Source organism: Mobula birostris, chromosome 8 (genome assembly GCF_030028105.1).
Source record: "Mobula birostris isolate sMobBir1 chromosome 8, sMobBir1.hap1, whole genome shotgun sequence".
Lineage (NCBI taxonomy): Eukaryota > Metazoa > Chordata > Chondrichthyes > Myliobatiformes > Myliobatidae > Mobula > Mobula birostris.
This window is the reverse complement of record NC_092377.1, coordinates 43532444-43549850: the sequence shown is the minus strand read 5'-3', so window position 1 is coordinate 43549850 and position 17407 is coordinate 43532444. Positions and strand designations below refer to the sequence as shown.

The 17407-nt window shown below is 40.4% G+C and overlaps 1 long non-coding RNA gene across 1 annotated transcript in view; it reads left to right on the top strand.

Annotated features, from left to right (window-relative positions):
• Positions 1-1728: 1728 nt before the first annotated feature.
• Positions 1729-17407, top strand: part of LOC140202185 (uncharacterized) — a 190249-nt gene continuing 174570 nt past the window's right edge. Inside the window, exons 1-2 of the long non-coding RNA XR_011887023.1 lie at positions 1729-1773; positions 2360-2467. This is a non-coding gene — a long non-coding RNA (uncharacterized lncRNA). The remainder of the gene's footprint in view (positions 1774-2359; positions 2468-17407) is intronic.

Sequence of the window (17407 nt, the reverse complement as noted above, 5' to 3'; positions counted from 1 at the left end):
GAAACATTTCCTGAGTTGTTTTGGATGGGTCTCATAGCATGACTTCTCTGGAAAAAAGCCATCTGTGTTCCAGATGTTATTTGCAGATGATACATTTTTATGATAGACAGGAATGTTCAATGACACTGTATAATCCTGCTTTGAGATATTCAGCTGCAAGTGGAATGATAGTGATAGAGACGGACATAAAAAATACTCAGGTGATAAGACCGATATATTTGATGCCCTGCCACAAACTACTCTTCAGCACCCCCAAAGAAAAACACATTACTAGTGCTTTGCAAGGTGCCAGTTACAGCCAAAAATATTGGACGAAATGGGCTGCCCAAAAAATTCAACTTTTGCAGGAAGCTAAATACAGCATGGTATCACTGATAAAGAATACTGTCTCCTTTTAAGAATCTACTTGAGCAGGTCAGGTCCCAACATCCACCTTGAGTTTTTTTCTAATGTACAAACGTATTTTCTCAAGCTGCTCCACAGCCTTACCTGAAGAAATAAGATCCATATGGGGCTTTTTAGCAATTTACTTACATACTTAAATGATATGTCACACACTACAAACTCAGTATTTTTCCCTTCCAAATAGTAAGTGTCCCTGGTATGGCAGCTGGATTCTTTTTCTATGCCAATGAAGTTCCTCACTGCAAGAAGAGCCTCACAAAATCACATTTATTCTTTATTGGTTTCAGCTTATGTAGATAAGTCCTCATTCCCTGTGGCCTAAATTTGCGATCACATCCAAAATGAAGTCTGAGCATGGTCAGTAAATGTGTTTTATTGTTTAATTAGTTAGCAGTTATTTAACAGAGCATAACTTGATCTTGACAGGGTAAGCATTTGAGTGGACCTGACAGTGCTGCTGGACAGTTTCGTCAGATGGTAAATGGATGTCAACAGTAAGCATGAGAGGTTGCAGACTATCCTTACTGTTAATGTAGGATAGCAAATAGCAGACAGTTTTTGGTTAGGCACAGTTGTCATGTTACTTGAATGCATGTAAATGCAATCTCTTTCAATTTGCTTTACTGTTGCAAAAAGCTGTGGAAAATTTTTCCGGACTTCTTTAAGAACTGGCTGCTAGTTTCTGTTCATCTGTGTTCTGTTTCTCCACAGTGCAGGTTTTCAGTTGGATCAATTGTCCAAATGGTTGGATTAGTTTGGTGATCTTTCCCAGGTGCTCTGTTTGCATGCCAATAGGTCTGTTCCATATTGATTAGCAAGTTCAATGTTCCATATTGTGTGAATTACCAAGCTCATTTAAACTGCCATGCAGAAAATCGTAACTGAGCAAAAGCTTCCCACAAGCAATTGCTATATACTTTGGCAGAAGCAGAAGAAACCTCTTAGCTGTTATCTTGGTTGCAAATACTTGATGTGGGTGGATGGTATTTGAACGGAAAATGTTAAAGGAATTTAAGATCCTCACAAGAAGAGGGGAAAGAAAATGAATATCATTCACACAATACTGCTTTTATACTTAAATTTTGTTTCTAAAAATACCAGAGGCTCTGGGAATTAGTTCATACTTAGCAGCCATTAGCTATTAATCTGGGACTGTTACATTATGCACTTGCAGATTATGTTATTTATGGAATAATTTATTGAAATTGACAAATAGCCATTCTCATTCTGGCCCCCTAAAGGGAAAGCATCACTTTTGTATGTTCCATTCAAAAATAGAGTGTCAAAAGAGAAATGAAGCATGCATTGGATACTACCTGGGGAAGCTCCTGCTAGTCTCGCTGTTTTTGTAAGTTAACCTTCACAGATGTAAGTATTTATGTTTAAAATTAAGGTCTTCTTGCCAATATAATAAATTAAATAAATGGTTTTCATAACAATGTTGGGAAATAGCAAGTCTTGATATGAGGTATTTTAATCCCTGGCCTGTTTTGTGAATTAAGAATAAAAGACTTAACAGAAGAAATATGGTATTTGGTCTTGTTTTAAGAAGTACATGGGAATCCCGTAGGAGAGAGCAAACCTTGGCTATATTTTGTGTGGTAAAATTCCACTATAAAGCCATCCATGGCTGGAAATCCCATCACCTGCGAGCCCCATAGTTGGCAGTGCATAGGTTCCCTGCTGTACTGTTGTAAACACTGATCAGTGTAACAGATCCCTCCAGGTCATGCTGCCAACAGTTAGTCTTTCACTCTTTATTTAATTCCAATAGCCATAGCAAGAAATGGCATTCTAAAATTTAGCAGATCACTCCAGAAAGAGCATGCACAAAAATAAAGGTTGCAATGTTTAATCTATCATTCCAAATTATTTACTTGATTTTGATTAGTAACAATAATTTGCTGACATTTTCACAATGTTATGCCTTCATTATAATGATTTTTCACTTCAGGCATGAAATAGGGGAATAGGACAACCTCCTACAGGAAATATTGTCTTCTTGACAGATGGCTCCAGATCTACTAAAAAGATTGAGAACTTCCAAGCATGATCACTAAAGGTATCAAAAAACATTTAAAGATCACTAGGAAAAAATGTGAAAATTGACATTTCATGTATGATTTCAGTTACCACTTGTAAAATAAGGGAATTAATCATTGATATTAGGGTGGTGCATCAAGGTCAGAAGGATGGAGCAGCCAGGGATTGGCACAGACGGTCAAATGAACCAAATGGCCTTCCGCTATTCAAACATCTTCCAGCTCTTGCCTTAATGCATCCTTTTGGCAGCTTTATCCACTACCATGGGTTACTGAGTGTTCAGAATATATTTTGTTATTATATTACCATTACCGTAATTACTTATTATTATACTTGAGCAAAAATATTCCAGTGCTAAAGGGAAGACAGAAACCCTGTCTTTGGTTGGATTCTGTACTCTCATGTTCAACTCATAACATAGATGTGCTGTAAAAAATTATATACAATTCAGAAAGAGGTAGAAATTCAAGCAGGATATGTGTCCTGCGACTCAAATTCAGCTATGTGCTAAGGGTGCAAAAATTGTATCCTTAAGCCAGAAAACCAGCAATACTCGAATGTGCTTCTAATGACTATATAGATAGTGTGAACGCACATAGTCTTTTTCCCAGGAGATGGGAAGCTAAAAACTTGAGGGCATAAGTTTGAGGTAACATGTGAAAAATTTAAAAGAGTCCTGAGGGGCAACTTCATAGAGGGTGGTGTATACATGCCAGAGGAAGTGGCTGATGCCAGCACAATAACAAAGACATTTGGATAAGCACATGTACAGAAGGAGTCTAGAGGGAATTGGGCCAAATGCAGGCAAATGGAACCATGAATGGTATCATTGAGTTGGGTCAAAATGCCCATTTCAATGCTTCATTACTCTATGATGTTACTCAGCAACATTGTAAAGTATACACTATATGTTGGAGAGCTAAAGAGATACGATATATAGACCATATGTGAAAATCTTACAAGTGGCACTGCTCCTTGCAGGAAAACGAATAGACTGCAGCTTCTCTACAGCAGCCTGAATGAGGAGTTCATGGTTTCCCACACAAGAGAATTGCTGCTGTACAGAGATTCCAGCGACCCCAAAGTCTCGGCAACAGGGCAGGGACAGACACAAACTGGTCCAGAAAGCGGTGCGAGCAACTGCTTGGATATGTGTATGACCAGGATGGTAGGAATGGGGCAGTGGGGAGCTTGGACAAGGTGGGAGGGTGCGTTGAAGCATAAGATCTCCTGATCCAACATCAGGCAGGCAGAACCACAGCACATCAAGTTCAGGGTCCAGGCTGTGTGTCACATCCTGCCTAGTCCAGCGGACATTTTTGCTTGAGGCACCATCATGTCCTCTCTGCTCTGGCAGAACCCTGGAAAACATCCTCAACAGTTTCCCAAAGGCCCTGCGAGAAGGCCACTACTAGTAGTGTCACAAGCAGGTCTGGGGCCTGAAATGGTTATTTTGTTAGAAACCTCAAAGCAGATGATCATAGTAGAACTGACAATGCCTTGGAAAGACTGGATTGAGAGGACAATCGAGCATCAGAAAACCAAATACCAGGAGCTGGTCGAGCAGTGCCAGAGACAGGGGTGGAGGGCACATTGCTAGCCTATAGAGGTGGGGTGTAGAGGTTTTTCTGGATCACTCAGCAGCACCTACTCTCGCCTCAGAATGAGGGCTGCAAAGAAAAGAGCCATTAGGACCATAACAGAGGCTGCCGAGCAAGCCTCCAGATGGCTATGGATTAAGAGATGTAACCCATAGACCAGTGCTGCTGGGATGCAAGCCAGGGCCTGATCAACCCTGGCTGCATCAGCTGGGTAAGGGTGCCTAACGTTAAAAGACCCGAAACACCCAATGACCCCGCTTACATCAGTGATGATGTGTCCCAGCGCATCCTGGGATGCATCTCAGCATCATACGTCTATCTGCACATCCTGTCTGCTTTACTAATTCTATCCCAATAACTACCTCAAGTTTTTAGATTCCCATTTCCTGGGAGAAAGACAATGTGCATTCACACTATCTTTATAGTAATTGGAAGCACATTCGAGTACTGCTGGCCACAGTAGTAATGAAGATTGTGATTTATAAACTTGTCTCACTGTAATTATAGCCTCAGAGGGGTTGTTCCAGCATCTCAGATTTGTGTCTTGTTTTTACTTGCCCTGTGTTGCAGACAAGGGCTGATGCTCAACACAAGCTTTGTGATTCCTAAACTTTTGCAATTTAACAATGTATTCTATGCCTGGATGAATCTGGAGATAGCTGTAACATTTACTGTGTTCTCATTATTTGAAAAAAAATCTGTTTCTCTATACTCCTGATCAAAGTGAGTAACTTCCTATTCCATTTTTGTTTAAATCTGATAAACAGCACTTCTTACCTGTATAACCAGATCTGGACATACATCATAAGACTGCCGTAATTAAAAGAAACAAGCTTATTTGAATCAAATAGTCATACATGTTTCATCAGTTATTAAATCCAGTGCTATCTTGAGAGCTGTAATGTGCCTCACTGGAAAGCGAAGTGTAGTTCCAGAGCTTTATTAGAACAGAGTAAGAGGCCAAAGTCAGAAAGCAGGAAGCAGAGTGGAAGGGAATAAGATTAGGACAGCTGTGGAGTCTTCAGACTTACACTGGATATTGGTTTCTCACGTATCCCCTGAGCCTGAGGTAGAAGAGGCAATAAAGGACAGTGAAGAGGGCAAATGTAATAAAATGTTCGAACTCTGTACAAGAACAGAAAGCAACAGCAATACAGTGACCAATGTACCAGAAACAGTGGTGAAGGAAGTGGTATGAGGTATAGGGAAACAAGGGTTAGTCCATGTTCCCTCAAGACATAAAATGCGGGAAACATTCAAAAAGTCAGGCAGCATCTGTGGTGAGAGAAGTAAAGTCTAACCTTTTAGGTTAACAGCACTTCAATGCATCAGGAAAAGTGAATAATCAAGTATGTTTTAAGCTGCAGAGGCAGAGAAGTTCTACAGGAAGCAAGAATGTTTTTAGTGCAGGCACATCGAAAGGGAAAAGCAGCAAAACTATGAAATTCAAGACACTGCAACTTCAGAAAATCTTCAAACAAAAGAAAATGCCATAAGTATCCAAGAGATCAGGCAGCAGCTGTGAAGCACAAACAAGACTGCATTAACGTTGCAGGAAAATAACCTCTCATCAAAGCTGGCCAGTTCAGCACAAACAGGTAAGTTTGATTACCTGGTGTTATTGAATTCAATATTAAGTCTTTCCAGCAGCTGTGTGCCTGGATGGAAGATGGTGTGTTGTTTCTTGAGCTTCATTGGGTATTGTTGGAAAAATGCTGCAGGCTGAAGACAGGCAAATAGGATAGAGAATTAAGGTGACAGGCAAATGGAAGCTTAGGGTCATTCTTGCAGACTGAGCAGATGTGTCTGGTGAAGCAGTCACCCAATCTACCTTCAGTTTCTCCAATGCCCTGCACTGTCAACACAGAAAGAAGTGGGTGTAAAAGAAAAAGGTGCAAATAAATTGCTGTTTCAGTTGGAAAGAGTGGAGTTGCAGGGAAATGGGAACCGAAGTGCCAGAACTGATAGTTGAGTGGTTATGGAGAAAGATGTTGAGCCTACATAAGGTCAGGAATCAAGAAGTTGAGCTAATGTTCTGAGCTGTGGATATTTCAGTGAAAGGCAGATGAGCTTAGGGCATGGATCAGCATGTGGAATTATGACATTGTAGCCATTAGTAAGACTTGGTTGCATGAGGGGCAGGCTTAACAGCTCAATGTTCTGGGGTTTCTTTGTTTTAGACATGATACAATGGGAGGGATTAAAGGGAGAGGGGTGGTATTACTAGTCAGGGAGAATGTCACAGCAGTACTCAGTCAGGATAGACTGAAGAACATATCAAGTGAGGCTTTATAGGTAGAACTGAGGAATAAGAAAGGTATGACCACTTTAATGGGATTATATTATAGACTACCCAACAGTCCATGGGATCTTGAGGAGCAAATTAGTTGAGAGATCGCAGACTGGTGCACAAAATATAAGGTTGTGATAGCAGATGATTGTAACTTTCCACATATTGACTGGGACTTCAATATTGTAAAAGGACTGGATGGAAAAGAGTTTATCAAACGTGTTCAGAAAAGTTTCCTTAATTAGTACATAGAAGTTCCAACTCGCAAGAGTGCGATAATAGATCTGTTATTAGGGAATGAGACAGGCATGTGACAGAAGTTTATGGCGGGGAACACTTTGCATCTAGTGACCGTAATACAATTAGTTTCAAAGTAATTATAGAAGAGTTTAGGTCTGGTCTTTGAGTTGAGATTCTAAATTGGAGTAAGGCTGATTTTGATGGTATCAGAAAGGAACTGGAAAGTGTAGATTGCGACTGGCTGTTTTCTAGCAAAGGTGTACCTGGTAAATGGAAGGCCTTCTAAAGTGAAGCTTTGAGAGTACAGAATTTGTATGTTCCTGTCAGAATAAAAGGCAAGGTTAACAGGTTTATGAAACCTCGGTTTTTGAGAGATATTGAGGCTGTGGTTAAGAAAAAGAAGGAGGTGCTTGGCAGGTATAGGCAGACAATGACAAATGAGGTACTTGAGGAGTGTAAGAAGTATAAGAGAACACTTAAGGATAACACTGAAGGAGAATCCTAAGGACTTCTAGTGATATATTAAGATCAGAAGGATTGCAAGGGACAAAACTGGAAGATAAGAGTGGTAATCTAGGTGTGGAGCCAAAAGAGACGTGGGAGATCTTAAATGGATTCTTTTTGGATCAGTGTTTCCTAGAGAGATGGTCATGGTGCCTACAGATATGAGGAAGTGCAGCAGCAAGGTCATGGACTTTACAGAGGAGTAGATGCTTGCTGCCTTGAGGCAAATTAGCTGGATAAATCCCCACGGCCTGACTAGGTGTTCTCTTGGACCCTGTAGGAGGCGAGTGCAGAACCTGCAAGGACCCAAGCAGAGATATTTAAAACGTCCTTATCCATGGATGAGGTGCCGGAGGATTGAGGGATAGCAAATGATGTTCCATTGTTCAAGAAAGGCTCTAGGAATAAGCCAGGAAATTATAAACTGGTGAGCCTGACATCAGTAGAGGGAAAGTTATTGGAAGGTATTCTAAGGGAGTGGATACATAAGTATTTGGATAGACGGCAACTGATTAGGGATAGTCAATATTGCTTTGTGTGTGGTACGTTGTGTCTAACCAATCTTATAGAGTTTTCCAAAGTTCAAAGTAAATTTATTGTCAAAGTACATATACAACCCTAAGATTTATTTACTTGTGCGCATACTCAGTAAATCCAAGAACCATAACATAATCAATGAAAGACTGCACCCAACAGGATGGACAAAAAAAGCTTATGTTCAAAAGGCAACACACTGTACAAAGAGAACATAATAAATAAATAAATAAATAAATAAATAAACAAACAGACAGACAGACAGACAATCAAATAAACAAGAAATAAATATTCAGAACATGAGATAAAGAGTCCTTGAAAGTGAGTCCATAGATTGTGGGAACAGCTGTATCCACTATTTTTTGTGGCATTTTCTGTTCAAGGGCATTGATGTCTCTACACCAGGCTGTGATGTAGCCCATCAATATACCCTCCACTGCACATCTATAGAAGTTTGTCAAAGTATTAGATCTCATGCCGAATCTTCGCAAACTTTTAAAGAAGTAGAGGCACTGCCGTGCTTTCTTCATAAGTGCTGGGCCCAGGACAGGTCCTCTGAGATGACAACACTGAGGAATTTAAAGTTGCTGAGCCTCTTCAACTCTGATCCTCTGATGGGGACTGGCTCATGGACCTCAGGTTTCCTCCTCATGAAGTCAGCACATCAGCTGCTTGGCCTTGCTGACATTGAGTAAGAAGTTGTTGCTGTGGCACCACTCAGACAGATTTTCAATCTCCCTCCTATATGCTGATTCGTCACCAACTTTCATTTGGGCAACAGCAAGGAGGAGGAAATGTGTGTCTAATGCTGGAATCCCATTGGACGTAGTGGAAATTATGGAGAATGATGTACTGCATGTGAAGGTTGATGGGATAGAGGGTGAAGAGATGGACTACCCTCTCCAAGGTCTACCTGAGGGGAAGGGGTGGGGGTGCAGATTGAAGAACAGAAACAAGTGAGAATTGACTGAACACGTTGTCAACCATGATACTGGACAAAGCCTTGGTTAAGGATAGAGGGATTCATCTTTAAAGCACTGATGTGGAACATCTTGAAATCAGAAGTGGAATGACGAAGACAGAGAACTGGAAGATATAGAGACCTTGCAGAATGCAGGATAGGATGAAATGTAGTTGAGTTAGCAGTGGGAGTGTATGGGTTGTATCAGAGTTTGGTCACTGAGCAGTCCCCTGAGATGGAGTTAGAGATGTCAAGAAAGGGAATGGAAGAGATAAGGTTGAACCCTGTGAAAATGAGAGTCAAGTGAAAACTGGCAGCAAAGGATTCAGAGGAGGTGAAATTAGAGTAGGTATGGCAAAAAATATCAAGATAGTCATGTCACAGTTAGCAATGAACAGATCTTGAAAAGGGCAGAGGGAGCAATCCAGGAGAGATGAATCAGGAATTCTGAAAATAGGGGAAAGATTCCACTGTCTGGGGGTAAGTATTCTGAACAAAGAAATAGGCACAGAGCTGAAGGCAGCAGAAGACAAGCTTAACATCATGTCAGAATTCGCTAAGTTGGAAATATGCGGAATAAAAGCCTCTAAGGACAGACTATTAAAGATCAGAGAGGGAAAGATCACAAGAGATAGTAAAAACATAGCAAGGGTTAAAACTTGAGGGGGTGATGGGATAAGGGCTAATTTATTTTTTCCCAGTGGTTGTTTTGTCATGGTTACAAACCAATAATGAACAGCTGATTCTATCATCCTTTAGTGTGGTAAAAAATGTTTTTACTCCCCTTTCATCTGGCAGATTCAATTTATTGCTGGTTGCTTTTATTAAAATGTTACAGCATATTACATTTAATTGCAATCTTCCTGCAAAATTCAATCCACGTGTCTCTCGTTGTCAAATGAACTTGTAAAATCCCTGTCAAATACCAGCTACCCTTTGCATTAAAGGCATATGAATATTGTCAACATGTACAAGTTGTCCAAGTTTCATTTTTCTCAGAAATAGAGAACATGTATAAAAACTTGGAAATTAATTACAGGAGAAAATCAAATCTTCCCCAAACTGGTTACTTATGAATATGATTAGATCATTTTATGCAACACTGCACAAGCACAAGAGGCCTCCTTAAAGGGAGGGTAGAAGGTAGAATTGTCAGGGGCTATAGCTGACAGCCAGTTTGGGATGCATTTCAGCACTTCTCATGTGCTGCTCTCTGAGTCACCCGGCCACAGGCTACAGCCACCCACTTACAATAAATGTTTGTCTCAAGATGATGTGGGTAGGATAAAATGCACACATAATAATACAGATGAAATGTAATAAAAACTGCAAAACCCCAGATTTTTTTGGTCAGTGGTGAATAAGCAGTGCTCACCTTTCACTCTTTTTTTCCTACAAACTCTGGGCTTTTGAATCATTACTTGTGCCAATTAGAGAACCAAAGCTTTAGGTCATTCACTTTTGTGAGTCTGAAACCTTTTATAGGTGAACAACACAAGCAACAGTGAATTAACTTGACCAAAGGAGATTGAAGAATTCTTACTGAGACACAAAGAGTGAAATTTGACCTTCACAAGGCATGAAGGGGCAGCAGCGGGCAGTATTTTCTATAAAGTAGTTGATACTTTAAGGTTGGTGGAATTGTGGATCGTGTGAGAGGTTGTCATAGGTTAAAACAGGACATTGACAGGATGCAGAGCTGGGCTTAAGAAGTGGCAGGTGGAGTTCAACCTGGAAAAGTTTGAAGTGAATCACTTTGGAAGGTCGAGTATGAAGGCAGAACATAGGTTTAATTGCAGGATCCTTAGCAGTGTGGAGGAACACAAGGTTCTTTGGATCCATGCTCATGGATCCCTCAAAGTTTCCATACAAGTTTCAAAGCCACAAGGTAATACTGCAAATCTACAAAACCCTTGTTAGACCACACTTGGAATATTGTGTTCATTCTGGTCACCTCATTATGAGAAGGATGTGGAAGCCTTAGAGAGGATACAGAGGAAATCTACCTGGATACTGCCTGGATTAGGGAGCATATCTTATGAGGACAATTTGGGTGAACTAGGGCTTTTCTCTCTGAAGTGAAACACGATGAGAGGTGACGATAGAAGTATACAAGATGGTAAGAAGTATACAGAGTGAATAGCCAGAGACTTTCGTACAGGACTAACACAAAGAGACAAAATTTGAAAATCATTGGAGGAAAGAATAAGGGGAATATCAGAGGCATTTTTTTTTTTTTTTTTTTTTTTTTAAACACAAAAAGTGGTAAATGCACTGCCAGGGCTAGTGGTTGAGGCAAACTCGTTAGGGACATTTAAGAGGCTCAAGATGAAAGAAAAATGGAGGGCCATATAGGAGGGAATAATTAGATTGATCTTAGAGTAGATTAGAAGATCAGTGCAACATCATGGCTCAAAGGCCCAGTACTGTGCTGTTATGTTCTATGTTCTTTTCCCTGCCCGTTAATGTGTCTGTCTAAGTGCCTCTTACACATTGCTATTGTAATGATAGTGAGCTTCTCCTTCTTTTTATTTATTTGTTTACAGGATGTGGGCATCGCCAGCTAAGGCAGCATTTATTGCCCATCCCTAGTTGCCCTTGAAAAGATGGTGATGAACTGCCTTCTTGAAACATTGCAGTCCCTGAGGTGTTGGTACACCCACAGTGCTGTTAGGGAGGGAATTCCATGATTTTGACCCAGCGACAATGAAGGAACAGCGATATGTTTCCAAATCAAGATGATGAGGGACTTGGAGGGGGATTTCCAAGTTGTGGTGTTCCCAGGTATCTGCTGTTCTCGTCCTTCTGGATGGTAGTGGTTGTGGGTCTGGAAGGTGTTGCCTTAGGACCTTTGTGTGTTGTTGCAGAGCATCTTGTAGATGGTACGCATTGCTGCAACTGTTCATCGATGACGTGTGGAGTATTATGTGGGAAAATATGTTGTTCGTTTTGTAATGAATAGATTTGTGTGCTCTTGTGCACCAAGTACAGAAATCTAGCTTACAAGTGTAGTAGGTAACTGGTTAAACTAATGGAATGTTACTCCTTATTTCAGGGGGATTGAAGCATAAAAACAGAGAAGTTTTACTGCAACTATTGGAGACACTAATCAGTCCAAATCCCGAGTACCTTGAACAATTTTAGTTCCCTAACTTAACTAAAGATATTAATTCACTGGAGGGTTCAGAGAAGATTCACTGGGATGATCCAGGAAACAGATAAACACGTTGAAACTCTAAGAGTGAGAGACATCTGATTGAAACATGTAAGAATGTTAAATGGACTTAATGCTAAGAGGCTACTTCCTAATCTGGAAGCGTCCAAGCCAAAAGGACGTGGTCTTAGGATAAGGAGGCATGCATTAAAGACTGAGATGAGAAAGAGTTTCTTCTGTCCATAAGTTATGAGTCCTTGGATCACCAAACCGAAGAGGGCTGCAGAAATGTGGTCCTCGGGTATATTTGCGGCTGAGATAGACAGATTTCTGATCAGTAAGCGAATCAAGCATTATAGGGAAAAACGCAAATTAACTCGAATGTCTGCTCAGCCATGATCCTATTAAATGGTGGAGCAGGCTTGAGGGGGTGAATGACTAGTGCCTGATCCACTTATATCATTGCGTATTCTCATCTACATGATGGGAATAGAATTATGAGCATTTGTTTACTGCTCTGTGATCTTTTATTTAACATATAGAGAAGTAGATCTGGCTGTCTCCGAGCTGTGGAGTAGTATTATGTGAATCTGCAGGGAATCTAATGGACAAAGTGTATATATTTATGTCCAAGGCTGACTTGATAGGGGGAATGCAAACAGCAGATGCTTTATAGTGAGTTCCTGTGGTTAAGCAAACATGCAGTGATGAACACATCTTACAACAATTCTTATATCAAGAATTTGCTGGAGGAACCCTGAATCAGGATCCAAAATGTTCGCAATTCCTTCCCCCCTCCTCCCCCCACTGATGCTGCTCGACCTGCTGAGCTCCAAACTCCAGCAGCTCCAATGTCTTGTGTCAACACTTCTTAGATCTTCATCCTGAGCCAACCTTCATCTTTTTCAAATCCTGACCTTTGTCCAAAGAGGCTGTGTTACTCCTGCCTCATGGCTCCTATCTGTGCTGCTGTGCCATGATCTGGAGAGTGAAGCAGACCATCCCCACTGCCGTTGCGCGGAGCGGTACTTATTGAAGGGCACTATTAGATAGACTGAGGTACCTGAAGTATATTTTAAGAATGTTGCCCAGTGCCATTTCCTGTAGATGGGTGGCTTTACTTAAGCACACCGCTGAGCCTCACTGCTTGGTTTCCTCCCTGGGCCTGTCAGCAGTGTTTTTAGTGGGTTGCCATAGTCACCAAGCAGACAGACCTTAAGATACTGAGAAGTAAATAAATAGATCGACAAGGGTGAACTGCCACAGGACGAATGAATCATGGCAGCTGGCAAGGAAGCTCATGTGCTTATGAAGAACAATTTCCTTATGGTTATAAACCACCTGGAGTGGGTCACTGTGATTAATGGGCATTGCTGGGTGGTCTGGAAGTGCCTGGAGAATGACAATCTATTACACTTCCCTAAGCCAGACAGAGCTTCATATCAATGGTGAAGTTGATGTAATTTAAGCAAAGCGAAAGCCAACTGGCTGATGCATCGACGTGTGGCCAAACACGTATCTGCATCTTCTTCTTCAGCTGCTCCTTGGCACTGATGATAATTTTCTTCCATTCTGGTTTCATGGATTATAACATGGCTGGCAAGTCTAGAGCAGACTCTGTGGGGTAGTTAGTGCTTGACAAGGCAGGATGGGCATGGTTTGTGAGCTGGTGCTCTTCTTCCCTTGTTTACTTACCCTGATGCTCCTGGCAAGTGTATGATGTTCTCAGTGCTCCTTATCCATTTTGAGAGATCATGGGAGGGTTCTCTGTAAGTCTGTGATACTTTTTCAGATTTTCAAGGAGCCTGTGGTAACCACTTGCAGCAATGGGGCTTACAATACTGTTTGTTCCAAGAAGTAGATAATGTTAGGCATGCAAGTGGCATCCCTGCCCATTAGGCTTTCTTAATGTAATTAGGGCCTCAGTGCCAGAAATATTGGTCAGCTTGGAAGAGATGGTCTCCAGTAGATGGTCCAGCTGCAGGTCAATGGGACTGAGTAGAAAAACAGTTCAGTACACACTAGACAGACCATGTGGCTTTTTTTTTGTGCTGTAGTGCTCTATGATTCTATGACAAGATTCAAGAAAAGAGGCTGAGGAGCAGAAGGTGAGGGCAGTGATCAATTTCACTGCCATGACAGGACATGTCCTTCATCTCTGTCCGGCTCTGCTTGCTTCTCTAGGAAAAGGCAATGATCTGCCACCATGTGAAGCGATGCCTTTCTTTTTCCTAATACTGATACTCTAACATGTCAGAAATTATATGCAGGGTTGGACCTCCCTGGTGACTCCTCCTCTCTTTTGATGCCGAAGTTAGGTGATTAGCATCTTGTTATCGTTGCTGAGGTTGTTGTAATTGTCCACAGTACTACTACATGTGCAGTACTGCTGGCTATATGACTGCTCTGAGTTGCTGAGTGCAGGCCCAAAGCTTTGAAAATGAATACAACATTTGTTAACACAGAACAAATTTTATAATGCTTTTCCCAGACCTTCCTACACAGAAAAACAACACTCCTTTGAAAAGTTCTTTCCACTTTCAAAAACTGCTGCCCAGAGCTGTTTTCCTTTCAGCAGATTTAACATCCATCAACAACCTCAATTGTGACAGAGTCACATTTGACAGCAATTAATATTTTAAATATAAAAACATATTTCTTTAGTACTGAATAGCTCGGGTAGCATGTTTTCTAAATACCTTTCTTCTAAATCTATGTCTTTTGATATCAGCAAAAGGTGTTGGACTAAAAATTAGATAGTGAAGGATTGTTACACACATCAGCATGCAACCAATGTAGAATGGAAGTCATATGAAGCTATTGGAATGTCAGAACTTATTACAAATTAGGAACTTCAACATTTGTTTTACAGATCAACAATAGCTGGATTTCATATTATATTATCATACTCCAAATACTTCAGGTTCATTGCTGTTTATGATGGTGAAAATTGTAACAGATGTGCAACTAATTATTGATTGCTTTAAGATGAATGATTCATAATCCATGTTAGTTGTGACTTCTTACCTTTTTTTTAATGGGTCACCACTCGGGAAGACACCAAGTTATCCGTCAGCAGCTTTTCAGTTTCAAATTAGCTGTTCCCCCAATTTTCTTGTAGCTATTGTTCTCATGCTAAAACTGAGACTGATAAATTCTGTAAAACAAGCAACTGATTGACTGAATTCAGAAATCCCAATATCTTTAATACTAGCAAATCCACCATTCAACCTTGAAACTCAGTATAAAGCACACTAAACTAACTTTAGTATCTGGCTGTATCCTATCTTCATTTAATTGTTGTGAGCAGTTATAGACATACTCCTAGATAAAGTTGATGTCCAGTTCTCTTGTTACTAATATACAGTTATTTATTTTCATGTACTTTACAGCTAAGCTCTGTGCTTTCCCTGGACCTGGTGCCAGTTTCTAGTTGACCATAAGGTTTTGTTGAGTTGCTGGGACCAAGAAGAATTAATAGGAAGACACACATATCTGTTTTTCTGGTACCTCCAACTCAGTTATCAGGACATGTGATCATAGCAGTGTCAGCAACTCATTTGGAGATTTCAGTAATATTAGAATATAAAGCTTTATTGAATTGTTTTATGTTGCAATATTTCTTTGCAGTCCTCACAGGATATCAGAGTAAGTTCTGCAATTAAGGTTGCTATTGTATACAAAAGAATACATTCAGCTACATTGGAAACAGAAAGGTGTGTGAGATGGTCATTTCTGGCGTAAATATCGTGAAATCAGTAAATCTGTAATTCTAAGAATGAATCAGAATTTACAGATGACTATGGAAGAAAAATAACTTTCACAAGAGACTTCAAGGAGGTCACAGGAGCCTTTTAAAAAGTATAACGTAAAGGACTATTTCACATGGTAAGATCAGTAAAATTTTCAGACTTTAATCTTTATTATTTGTCAATAAATCTCTGGTGAATTCCAGTGAATCACATCTCCAGATATGCTTCATACAAGCCTGTTCTCTCATAATGCTCCAGAGTTGTTTCTTTAAAATAATCAACTTCATAATTGAATTATCTATAGTATTTGGTACATTACTGGATAATGTTAGATTATTTGCTACAATTTATTCTTCTGTTGCTCTTAAGGATCTCCCTCTTGTTGTCTCTGAACGCTTACTGACTAGCATCTTAACTCCCACTTCAACTCCCTCTTAGCTGCTGTGTCTTTTGTAGTCACAAATTTATCGCCTCAGAGCCTCCATATATGGATCATTTCCAAGGCTTTCATCTTGACTCTGTGTAGTTCTTCGAATATTTTATTGATTTCTTTACCAACTTAACTACAATTTATGATGAAGGTTGATGCATTTGCAATTTATTTTTGGTAAGGGAATATCCCAATTTTATCAACAAAAGGTTACTGAAATACAACCAAGATTCTTTTTTTTTAAAGATCCAAGCCATAAATGTAAATATAGGGCAACTAGAATAACAGCCGATTTTTCCTGTTTTTTTTCCAGTTTTGGGACCTTGTGCAGTGAATTTGAATCTTAATGGCAAAACTGCCTCAAAATTGCTAATAATTAGACAGATTAGGAGAATAGGCGAGAAAGTGGGAAATAAAAAACAATGTTGGAAAATGCAGTTTAGTAATAGAAATAAATGTGCAGAATATTTTCTAAATGGGGAGAAAATCCAGGAATCTGAGATACAGAGGGACTTGGAAGTCCTTATGCAGAACACCTTGAAGGTTAACTTGCAGGCTGAGTTGGTGGTGAGGAAGGCAAATGCCATGTTAGCATTCATTTTAAGAGATCTAGAATACAAGAGCAAGGATGTGATGTCGAGGCTTTATAAGGCACTGGTGAGGCCTCACTTTGAGTATTGTGAACAGCTTTGGGCCCCTCATCTTAGAAAAGATGTGCTGGCATTGGAGAGGGTCCAGAGGAGGTTCAAAAGGATGATTCCAGGAATGAAAGGGTTATCATGCGAGGAACATTTGATGGCTCTGGGTCTGTACTCACTGGAATTCAGAAGGATGAGGGGGGATCTCATTGAAACCTTTTGAATGTGTACCTAGCCCTCATTGAAACTTTTTGAATGTGTACCTAGCCCACTGCTGTACTCTCTCTATACCCATAATTGTGTGGATAGGCACCGCTCAAATTCTATCTATAAATTTGCTGATGATACAACCATTGTTGGCAGAATCTCAGATGGAGACAAGAGAGCTTACAGGAGTGAGATATACCAGCTGGTTGAGTGGTGCGGTAGCAACAACCTTGCACTCAATGTCAGTAAGACCAAAGAGCTGCTTGTGGATTTCAGAAAGGGTAGGATGAGGGATCACAAACCAATCCTCAGAGAGGGATCAGAAATGGAGAGAGTGAGCAATTTCAAGTTCCTCGGTGTCGAGATCTCTGAGGGTCTAACCTGCTTCCAACGTATTGATGCAGCCATACTTCATTGGGAGTTTGAGGAGATTTGGTTTGTCGCCTAAAACACTCAAAAACCTGTAGATGTACCATGGAGAGCATTCTGACTGGCTGCAACACTGTCTGGTATGGTGGGGATGGGGGGGGGGGGGACGTTGTTTCTACTGTAGAGGATCAAAATTACTGAAAGTTGTAAAATTAGTCAGCTCCATCTTTGGCACAAGTCTTCATAGCATCTTCAAGGAGCGGTGTCTCAGAAAGGTGT